This window comes from Halichoeres trimaculatus, unplaced genomic scaffold, assembly GCF_033239565.1.
Source record: "Halichoeres trimaculatus isolate MK-OKI-2021-1 unplaced genomic scaffold, fHalTri1.1 fHalTri1_scaffold_23, whole genome shotgun sequence".
Taxonomy (NCBI): Eukaryota; Metazoa; Chordata; class Actinopteri; order Labriformes; family Labridae; genus Halichoeres; species Halichoeres trimaculatus.
This window is the reverse complement of record NW_027437201.1, coordinates 6,888,213-6,900,399: the sequence shown is the minus strand read 5'-3', so window position 1 is coordinate 6,900,399 and position 12,187 is coordinate 6,888,213. Positions and strand designations below refer to the sequence as shown.

The 12,187-nt window shown below is 37.2% G+C and overlaps 1 protein-coding gene across 2 annotated transcripts in view; it reads right to left on the bottom strand.

The window, feature by feature from the left end:
* dnmbp (dynamin binding protein) overlaps nt 1-6,655 on the bottom strand; it is a 60,214-nt gene extending 53,559 nt beyond the window's left edge. The window contains exon 1 of one of the 2 annotated variants that reach the window (XM_074662885.1): nt 6,326-6,655. The gene's annotated coding sequence lies outside the window, so the exon portion shown is untranslated. The remainder of the gene's footprint in view (nt 1-6,325) is intronic. The other variant, XM_074662886.1, reaches the window with a different exon arrangement.
* Nucleotides 6,656-12,187: the final 5,532 nt, after the last annotated feature.

Below are 12,187 nucleotides of genomic sequence, written 5' to 3'. Positions count from 1 at the left end.
TATTGTACTTTTAAACATTTTTTATAGCATCATTGACTAAGGAATGAAAATACATATTTTCCATCAACTGTGCAACTCCTAGCTAACTGGATGTGTATGGTGCGACGGTAAAGTGAACACACATGTAGCGAGGAAGAAAAACAAAGTTGTTCATGCTACAAATGTTAAATCGATGACTGGTTGATTATCATGAAGGCAGTTAGTTGCAGTTTAGAGTCTGATAGCAGCGGTAGCAAACTATGGTCAAAAGCGTGTTAGCTTATGCCAGGTTAGCATGGTTACACTAGAGCTGGGACAATATGCTTTTCTCCTGATTCGATTCTTTTACGGCAATTGATTTAAATTACTATTCTTCAATAGTTCTGATTCTTGCAATTTTTAGTTTGCTTTCTGAACACCAGACCAAGTGAAAAAGCTGAATGATGGTGATGATGATGTTTGCAGACTTTATCAAGAGCCATATTTTCCCCAAAATCCAAATCACATCTGTGTCTTTTTTTTTCAGATTTATTCAGGGGATTTGACTTCTCAACGTTTTTCCAGTTCAGCTGGAAAAAACAAGGACAAGGAAAAATCGTCAAACAAAAATACGATACATTAATTTTTTTCTCCTACCCTTTACAAGGTTTACAGGTTACACTGTTTTTGAATTGTCATTGCGTTTTGGCGATTCATTTACACAGACAGAATTTAGGGCGACTGAAGACAAACTTTACAAAAAAAAGTCTAAAAGCAATGTTTCCGAAAATGGAACTCCCGCGTTTGCCTTCTAAAGGAGCTATACACTGAACCTCCTCTGAAAACAAAGGTGTCACAGCCCCAACAAGCTGACCACTGGGTTGAGTTTGTGATGCTGATTCTACTGAGGTAGCGTTTGTCTGAACTCGAAACTCCTTTGAGGACGGCTGTTTTCTAACAAAGTCACACTGCTAACTACTGGTCTGATATGAATACTCCATGTTTATGTCAAGGAAAACATTCCCATTTTCATGAGTCATTCAAGGGAAAACAAGGCCTTTGCTTAGCACTGCTGCAAAAAGGATTTATTAGGCTTGGCAATAAATTCAACCAACTATCATTCTTAATCTCAGCGATCAGCATTTAGGCTTCCTGACGCCCTGGCTCCTGGATCCACTTTTTGTACTTGCAGACTAAAGAGAAGCTGCCCCACACTGAACGGAAAGATTTAAGAGTAGTATTGATCTTCTCTTTAAACCCTCAAGAAAGTAAATGAGCCATTTCACCAGAATGTCTGACTCAGGTTTTTTTCTCTGTGAATGTGCCTGATCACATGACTACTTTGTCACCAGTTTGACAGATTTTCAACAGATAATGATGATATTCATTGCAAACTTTATGACTGCTTTACTGGCCTAAGGTGGAACATTTGGCTCACTAGGAGGGTCTTTTAAAGGCTTTATAACCCCTGGTTAGCCAAGTCAGGTCCTGCAGAGCGGCTATTACTTTATTTCTTGAGTAAATAAGGGCTGAGTCAGGGCAAGGCAGGCCCAGGAAAACAGTCATCCCCAACACATTTAACTACTTTAGGTCCAGACTTGCATTTCCTCAGGACAAAAACTTTTATTCAGGAACAGAAAAATGTGTTTCATGGCAGATTAAGGCGTCTACTCTTTTCTTTTCCGACGAGTCCTGCTCTGAGAGTGCAGGGGAAAACCCTGGGTGGGCCGTTGGAAAAGAGTGAAAGTTCTTTCTCTGGCTCATCCAGAGCTCTGGATCCACCACTGTGTTCACAGTTTATTTTACATTTATTCAAAGGATCTTTTCAGTTTGGCAAACACACAGAAAACATTTCATAGATTTAATCTTCTCCCATCCTCATTTTTCACTCTTATTTTACTTCATTCCTCCCTCGAGTATTGAACATCACTGGCCTCACACATGTACACAACCAGGGTGGAACTATCCTCCTGCATAAACATTTCCACAGTGAGGAGGACAGCTCAGATGTCTGAGCTCAGGAGGGAAGAGACAACGGTTGTCTTGGATACAGGGATCTGTTTGGACGGCAGGAGGGTTTTCCCTGCGAGGACCCCAGAGGTGCCCGAGGATATGCCTCAGCTTGGAAACATGTCTGGGCCCTAATAGTTTGCATGTGAGCTGTTACATAACTGATCTCTGCGTTGGAATCACACCGTGACGTGCCTGCAGAAACATGATCAATTCGTGGAGGGTGGAATATGTGTTCTCTTTGAGGCAAAACTCAATCCAACAAGTCCACACACCTATTTCACAAACTTTTAGAGAACACTGAGTGAATCCAGTACATGATTAAAAAAACACCAAGATGACAAACCCAGCCTGAGCAGATCAGTGTTTGTGAATCAAACCTTTGGACAATCACTGAGAGTGGCCTGTTAGGAGGTTGACATGCAGTGTCTGAGAATTCACATCAATCAACCCTTCAATGCTCAAAGAAGTCAAGTAAATATAAAACCACATGAATGGATTGGTAAATGATCTTGGTGATGCAGACAGATTTGTGCTTCAGAAATACTTTACAAGACTAAATAAAACTCAACAAAACCAGATGTTAAACTGATTACAAAGACGGTTGCTGTCTTGATGATACCACAACTGCATTTTAAGAGATCATAAAATTTCTATTTAGCATACAGAACTCTATTTGACATACTGAGATGATTAAGTCAAACACCTACATAAAACTAGGGTCGACAGAAAGAGCAAAGTCAAATTCTGTGGAGGTGCAAACTGCAGTTCCTAAGGTGTCCACTTGAGGCTGGACCCAAAAGTCCAGCAAGCGCAACTTACACTAGTGTTAAAATGCCTGTTTAGAATGCAGAAATAACTTGGTTGTTAGAGAGCTTAATCCTTACTTGCACACACCTTTCCTGGTTGATTAGTTTTACAACTCCTCTTTTTTGACTATTTTAAAGCCTACGTCATATAAATTTGCACATTCAATGAAAAGTTAGAGAGTCCAGTGACCCCATTATTCAGCTTTAGAAACCAGTGCATTATGACATAAAGACAATGTCCGTATTTTACATAGTCTTTAGTTTCGACACTGAAGAGTAAACTGCAAAAACATATTAACACAATTTGTTACGGGGGGAGCATGAATACTTGTAGTGATAGCAATTACCTGCCTTTTACATTTATGAAACCTCATTTTTGCCCTTGGTGCTGTATTTGACACACTTGACCATAATACAAGCTAGAGATAGCCCAGTATCTATCGGCAACTTTTCATTCAAGCAAGCAAACTAAACATTTAAGTGGAGTTCCCCAAGGCTCCATGTTAGGGTCTCTTTGGTTGAACATCTACTTGAGTTGTACAAAATAAAAAAAGTAAGTTACTAAAACTACACAGATGACATGTATATCTACACAACATCATTAAAGGAACATGGCCTCATACAAGGAATGGTCAAATTTATCAAACAGATCAATGAGTGGATGTGCCTTCAAAAATCAGTTCACATCTTCAGGCATTACCACTGAAAACTATCGACCAAGCCAGAAATCTGGGTGTAGATATGGACTCAATCAAAAAATTCCTACTTTCAACCTACTTTTACTTTAAGAATATAGGAAAGATTAAAGGGCAACTAAAAGCCCCAACATGTATCTTCAGTTGGCTTTATTACTGAAACTGTGTATTTTGATATATAGTGCATACCATTCAGGCCGTGCTGCATCATCAAGAACAGGTCTGCTTTCTGTCCCAAGAGTCAGAAGCAAACATGGAGAGACATTCACTTGTTTGCAGCTTCCTTATAAAGCTATTATTCATATTTTTGTTTTATTTTGCTTCGATTTGAGCTGTTTGGGGTTTTATCGTCTCATGGATGTACAATGACTTCTTTTGATTGTTGTATAATTCTGTCTTTTTTGCTCTTTGTCAAAATGTTTGTAACGTTTGTGTGTAACACTCTCTAAAGCAATATACCTGCCTGGTCTTTTTGAAACTATCTCAATATTTCATGTCTGCTCAAACAGACTGAGCTCCCTGAACAAGCAGAAATGTGACATTAAGCCTTCTTGTTTAGTCTGTCTTATTAAGTATGTACTGCTTCTGTCAGTCAGTTAGCTTTTTGGCTTTGCTCAGACAACTCAAAGAAGATTTGTCTCTAAGACATGGTCTTTAAAATAAACTGTCAATACTGTTATTTGAGAGTGGTCAGATTGGTTTTGCGTGTACTGCCATTTCCATCATTTAGGACCATGTTACTTTCTCCTGCAGGAAAGAGTTACATCATCTGTCACTTAATTCATCATCCCTCTTTTACATCCAGTTCAAGCTCAATTTCATTCTTCAGCATTTTTCTGCCTGTTCTGCCAAGTTCAACAAAACTGCTGCCAGCAAATAACTACAAAATGTGACATATTGCATATTACATAATAGGATGAAACATTGGCCGTTCCTCTTTTCCCTCAATGACTCATTCAGTTATTGTGATTATTTCTAGTTGTTTTACCGGCTTAAAACTGACCGACTCCATATTGTTTGCAACATAACAACACACAAACTCACACAAACATCTCAGGTTTCTTTGTCACAGGACCCTGCTGCAAATGTTGAATAATTTAGTGTGTGTAGGATGTTTATGACTTCCTAAATCCTGACTTGGCACCATACACAAAAGCTACACAAGAGAAGAGGAAAAGGTATCCTTAAGTAAGGTTGATAGTAACTAAAGATGTATCCATTAGGTATTGTGCCAGGTGCCAATATCATGAAAGGATAAGTTACTGACTTTTTAATATTAAGGCCCTCAAAGGGTTACCAGGGCAGAGCACTATAACACCTAACACACAACACACTGAAACTAAGATATAAAAAAAACCATGCTGCACCAACAGGTTAGTTTTTGGAAGCTCTAACAGACCCATGACTTTGTCAATTCTTTGCTTCATACCCTAGAAAGTTTCCCCAAGACTCCAGTCAAGTTCCACTCCATCTGGCCTCAGTTCACATGACAAACCAGACAAAACTCAGTTTCAGACTCTTTATGTCAGCTTAATTAAATAACACAACCAAACAAGCCCTTCCCATGAACACAATGTAGGTACAATATGGTGTTCATATGATTACTGTTTCAATATAGCTATTAAATATAAAAGTTAATGCTTCAGTTGTTTTAGGTATGTGGGCTAATGCAAGCATTTAACATCTTTTTATGGCCATATTGTGGTTTTAAGCCCTTAGTTACTTAGAAAGTTTATCATATCTGGGTCACACATGATTTAAGTCATACAGCTCAACTTGATTTACTATTGGAGTGTCACATTCATGTAATAAGATTATTGAATTGGACAGTGAATAAAGAGTAAAACTGATTTAAAGGAAATAGATTAAGAAAAAAAAAACAGAACATAACTGACATACAAACATAGAAGTGTACAAAATAAGTTGATATAATGTAATAAAACAGAAGTGAATGTGACATACCTTTGTGCAAAATACATTGTCTACAGTGCTGTACATTATTGTTTAAGACAAATTTGAGGCCAGAATACATATTAAATAGACTGGAACACACTTTCTTAGAACAAGAGTGAAACTGAAACAACCATAATTGAAATAACTTATTATGAAATAACTAAAATAAGGTGAGTTAAATAAAACTGTTCAGTTCAGCTTTAATTTATTCTATTCTGTTTATTTTTTTAACAGACATACAGTTAATTAACACGTAAATAACGTAGCTGTACACAGAGCTAAATACATTAGCATTAGCATTTATGTCCAGACTCCCTAGATTACGTGTGCACGTGCGTTTGACTGGAATCTTCCGTCCCTCTCTGTTAGTGTGTGTCAGTGGCTGTGTGGTGTGGTGTGGTGTGGTGTGTGCATGTAGTGTTGGAGTTTCTTTCCCTCTCACTAACACACACTCACACTCATACACTTATACACTCACACACACACACGTCGGAACAACTGACATTAGCACAGGTGACAGACAGCGGGGGATTCTTCAGCCTGCAGCGCTTGTGTTCACAGCTACTACTCACTCATTCAGCTCACATCAATAGGAGTTGGTTAATTTGAAATTCACACTGAGGCTGCCTCACTGCACAGAGGATAAATACTGTACAAAGTTCGCCTAGAGCAAATATCAACATGTAAAAGTTCCAATGAAAAGCCTTTAAGCAATATAATCCAGCAAACTAAACTTTCATCACTGTGCACTGGGCTAATTTGGTGTTTTTTGCCACAACTCTGTATTCCTGTGTTTTTAAACAGACTTAAACGTACCACTACTTTGTCCTTCATGCAGTAACAAGCGTACCGTTAGTCCGACAAGGTGCAAAAGCGTCTGAATTATTACGGTTTTCTTACCTTCGAGGTGCCTGAGTCCAGTAGGAAAACGTGGGAAAGGGCCGTTAGATCCAGTCAGACTAGATATCCAACTCCCTCAGCCTGGTGATGTGTTGGCGAAGTTGCTTTTTCTCCGCGACACAACTTTTGGAGCAGCTACAGAACCTCCCAACGCCCTGCAGTTTCACACACACTCATTATCTTCCTGGAGAGTTTTGATCTTATTTAAAGAACTGGTTTAGGAAAACATCGTTGACACGTCGGTCCCACGGCTCTGTCTCGGTACAATCAGCTGTCATCACATTAGAGACAGCAGCAGCAGCCGAATCGCGGTGCTCCTCTCCATGCCTACATACAACAACACCACCCACTTTTTTCCACGCAGACCTGTAGGTGGCTTGGCTGGTGCCTGCGTGAAAAGAAGAGGAATGTTTGCTCTGTAGTAAAATATCACTTCAACTATTCTAAGTTTACAAAATAGACAAGAAAATGCACTCATTTATAATCTAAACTTAAAAAAAAAAAAAAAAAAAAGTTCAATCACAGCTTTAACAGTTTTAACCAATAAATACAATTGGAATTATTGGACTTTGTTTGCTAATTTTACTCCAGTATTTGCAACGATTATATCAAACTATTAACTCTTCTTTACCAGTTTAAACTTTTTTACACTTCATTACACCCACCAACATAATAGCAATTAGTAGGCATAACATTAAACAAATGTATAAATCACTGCAGGCCTCTTTAAAGGTAAAATTAAGGGCTACCTTTATGACAAATCACCCTTTTCCTCCTTTTTGCTGCAACTACTCACTATGGTTACAATTTATCATCATTTAACAAACGTAATTTATTTAATTTGATTCACAAATTCTGAGAATTTACTGCTTAATACCCCAAAGCTGACATCAGGAATCAGACAAGCAGCTTGAATCTGGAGTTTAGAAAACTCATTTTTCAGTTTCTCATTATTTGTCATTAGTCTAATTAGTTTCTAATATACTTTTAATGCCAGTGGACCAGAGTAGAAATAATCCTAAATCTCCATAGAGGTGGACTCAATTCAAAAAGTGAAGAAGGACTATTCTACATTTCCTCATTTGACCCCAAGAGTCAGCATTCTTTGAGGACCCATTGGGTAACATATGTAACCCTATAGTCTATACCAGAATGCAACAAATAGCATTACAGTTGTTGAAATAGCTCAGATATTTACCTTTCATGTACTACTTAACAGTTAATTACACAGTTTTACTAACTCTGCATAATATTACAACATCAACATTTTCAGTAGTGATGAAATCTAGTGTTTGTCAAACACACATGACAAGAAATACAAGCTAATCCATTCTGTTGTAAGAATGACAAAATCCACATGAACATTTCCTCAAGTCATGAAGTCATTCCTGTGCAGGCCTGAACATGTCTGAGCTGTCCACTCCACCCAGGCTGAAGTCTGTACCAGCGATTATAGGAAGTAGCTCTATCTATGTTTGGATCTGAATAATCTCTCTGTGAGGCATGGGGTACATGATTCATTTAGCTCAATCTAACTAGTGCCCAGCTCTACTGCTGAGCTGTGGAGAAGTTAAGGTTTCACTGTCTTTTGTTGACACCCAGCTGGAAGGTGTAACCTGTATTCTATATGTGACCACAGCTCTTTCATTCAGAGAGAATGAAAGCCTTGATTCAGATGGAGAAAATCATAGTCACTGTGTAATGGATTATATGTTGGGTAACCCTTTTTCTCAGCTATCGCCATGGGCTGTTATGGTGTGAAACACTGAGTCCAGTTTTTTGCTGCGTCTGCAGTAATAACAGCTTCCTCATATGTGGTCCTGTGTGTGCAGGACAATTGCAGGAAACAGAGCAAGTTGGATGCTTTTGACTTGAAGTGTTGTCACGGAAAGGGAAAGAGATACAGGAGGGGTCCCGGTGAAAAACACATGAAAATAAACTCACTGTCATATTGACGCAGTACGTGCATGCTCTACAATTCACATAGAAAGATGATTACACCAAAAAACTTTATTCCATCATTCCATTACTTATGACATTTAGTCATGTCAACGGAAAATATGACAAATTAAAATAGCTGCAGGTTAGATGGCGATACTTGGGGTATAGATTTAATTGAACAAGATTTAAATATGTTTGTTTGTCACTTCTGATAAAGCCTGACCCATCAGCGTCATACAGTATGAGCATGACCTCTGAGTCAGTGAATATGTGAGCGCTGCTGTTTGAGATTTCCGACACTGTAGGTGGACTACCAGTGGGCTTCATTGACGCCACTTTAGGCGAACTAATTGCACATCAATAAAAGTGCACGCCGTCTCTGTCTCACACACACAGCATTCACACGCTACACTACAGCTGAGAAAACTCCAGACCAGCGGCCCTGTGTGAATCACCGGCTTTGTCTCCTCTCACAGTGACCACTTTCATTCAAAGGCAGCATTTGGGTCTGTTGTTGTCTTTCAGTATTTGCTGCCAGTTGATGGTGACTGTAATGCTCTGTAGGCAGAGAATACATTGATGGCCTTACAATCGCTCTGTTGTGTGTGATCTGAGAAACATCAGCTGTGACACAGTTGTAGAGGCAGAAAAGGAAATTGTTGTACTCTTTTATTGTAGATCCTGTGCAGACAGTTGAACTGATGTCATTAGTGGTATGACACATGAATATTAGTGGGTTTGATGTTGACATATGTCTATTGCTCATGGTAAAACTATTTAACTTTAAGCTTGACTGTTTGCTTTTTTGGTGCAACTCATATTCATTTAAAAAAAAAATTCTATATGCTTGCATAAGAGAAATCCCCCTCAACTGAAATTAAAATTTTTTATTTTATTTTTATTTTCATATTTTTGTCCATTTTTTGAAAGTTGCAAAAAAATAAAACCTGAAAGTTCAGGAGTCCACTTTAACTTTCACTCAAATTCTATTAGCATGTATCTTTTTTACTATTTTTTTATATAGGTAGCTGTTTTAAAATAATCAATTTAAAATATTATAATTATCTTGTCATATCTTACAATTAAATCTTACGTATTATATCATATGCAATTATGCTGAATCAGTGGTCACCAACATCACGCCTGCAAGAACCACTTTAGGCGTCCGCGAGGCATGTTCCAAAACACAGCACAGGTCACAATAGAGCTCCTTCCAGAAATGTATGTTTCCTACCAACTTTGTTGTATAAATCATTTATGAAAAATTTTGGAATAATTAACACTTAAATGAGAGTAGTCTCTTCAAATAGTTAAACTGCTTCTACTGTTATTACTGTGATTAAAAGTGATCCATGCAATTTTGTTCGGGAAGTTTGTATCAGACAAGTAGCCAGTTGTTTTCCTTGTCCTGAAAAAGGTTGGTGACCCCTGGTCTCGATAATGATTTTACTTAACACTAAACCAAATGACTATAACTTACAGTAAAGATCCATTCGGAATCTTTCAGTTTGGGTGGACTTTGGGGCCCCCTAGTGGACATAGGAGTACCCCTTATCTTTTTGCTGACTTTGTTATTTTACAAAAAAACAAAAATGAAAAAAAAAAAAAAAAAAAGTGGCAACTCTGACCTGATGTGACACCAACATAAAAGTGAATACAATAATGTTGACTGTGGAGTAATTTTAAACCACTAGAAAAAAAAAAAAAAAGTGAGTGCTTTGAACCTGACATGAAACCCTCTATCAGGAAAAAGTGACTGCCATGGACCTGCTGTAAAGATCACCAAAAACATGAGCAAAGCAGACCAATTGCTAAGTTGAGAAAAGAAAACATCCCAAATCTGATGCAAAAATCTCAAAGAAAACCCCTGAGAACATGTACACTGTGAACCAAAACCACATGACTACTGAGCACCACATGTGAAAATCATCAAAAGAAAGTCACTGACCACAGCAAAAATCTGTGCATAGACGTGACCATCCCAGACCTGAGGAGGAAACAGTCATTGAGGATACTTCTGTAGACCTGACACACAGAAGTAGTGACCAACGAGAGGGATTTTCATTGAAAACATAAATTACATGGACATGATACAACAAACATGTTGTAGAGTGAGTGCTGCAAACCTGACCTGAAAATCACTTTCATATTGAGTTTCACTGACCTGAGAATGAAGAGGAAGAATTTCTCACATTTATAGACTGATTTTAGTTATCATTAACTACTGAGCCCACAGAGAGTGTGAGGCTACCTAGGCTGTCAAGTATGGTCTGTCTTCATGTAGCTTACATTACATTTAAATATCATTCACAGTTAGACATAATGTTGAAATCTAAATCACTGTGTTTCCAAGGTGAAACAACATTTGTGGTCTCTGTGTTTACAAGCTGTACAGTATTGCTGAGAATCTGAGAATATGACAGACATGGGAATGAAAAGATTGTGAATGGAGAACATTTCCAAAAATGTTTGTGTGACTTTGTATATCTCAAGGAATTAACAGCTTTGTAACAGTGGTTCATTGGTTTAATGCTGAACCATTTGAAAATAAAACCATGCTTATCTCATGGACTTAAAATAAAATTGGTCTGAGTGGATATTTTGTTTTTTTCTTTACTTCCTTCTATTCTGAAATTAGTACTTTTAATTTTACATAACATTGATCTAAATCTGGAACAATCTCAAAAGTTACATTATGATGTGGGGGCACCTAATTAAATACCAGGAGACCTGGGCTTCAGCTAGATATTTTTGGACTGCAAAAAACTAAAATCCTATCATTTAATTTTGTCTTATTTTTAGTAGAAAATGTCTTTTTAGACTTAAAATGAGCCACATTCACCTAACCAGTCCAGGAAAATAATGTTTTAAGCTGTTTAAAGACAAAAATGAGGTCTAATTTACCTAAATCAAGTATGAAAATCTGCCAATGGAACAAGAAAAAATTACCAGAAAATTTGCTTGAAACTAGAATGATGTCTTTAACTTTTATCTTGTTGCATTGGCAATTTGTTTTTACTTGTTTCAAGCAATTTTGACCTTTTTTTGTCTTTCAATAACTTGAAACAAGACATTTTTCTGGACTGGTCAGGTGAATTTGGCTCATACTAAGTTTAAAAAGATTTTTTTCTACTGAAAGTAAGACAAAAACACTTGACAAGATTTCAGTTTTTTTCCAGTGTGGGTTTAATAAATCTGACTAAAGATTTAAGTCCGTCATTGATCGTTGGTCAGAGGTGTTTTTATAACTAGTACAATTGTAAATCAGCCTCTGCTGAAACAAAGGTGTTTGTCGTGGCCAGTTCATGACTAACATTAAGGTTCAACAAAAACACTCCTCTGAAAATTTACTCAAATATTTGGAGTGTTCACAGAGGTAATTAACAGGTTACACGGACATAAGAGCCATGTCGTTATGAGGTAAAAGTACAGACAAGGATTACAGCTACTGAAAATTGGAAATTTGGAGGTTAGGCCAGAAAAAACAGCTTTTCAAATTCCATCTTTTATGTTGTTATTTTTTTTTTTAATTTAAAGAGTCAGATTTCACAAGTTCTAACACTTTCAACAGAATTATGTCTGCTATGTTAGTATTCTAAGAATTAAATTTGAATCCTTACTAAAAAGATTCCTTCAAAGTAAAAAGTGAAAATTGTACCAGTTTTTTTTTTCTTAATTTTGACTTTTTTCATAGGACTCAAAAAACAGTACACTGGCCTTACCTCAATTTTTCTTCTGTAGCAGTAATCTCCACCTGTATAAAAGACTTAAAACTCTAAAACATATTTTGAATCTTTGATCAAACATTGGCCTTTTGTAAAACGGAAAGTATGTTTTAAAGAAGCAGAGTGGACAGAAAATTACAGGAATTCTGCAAATCTTCACATTTTCATTTTTTATGATTTTTGTTTCTCTAAAGTA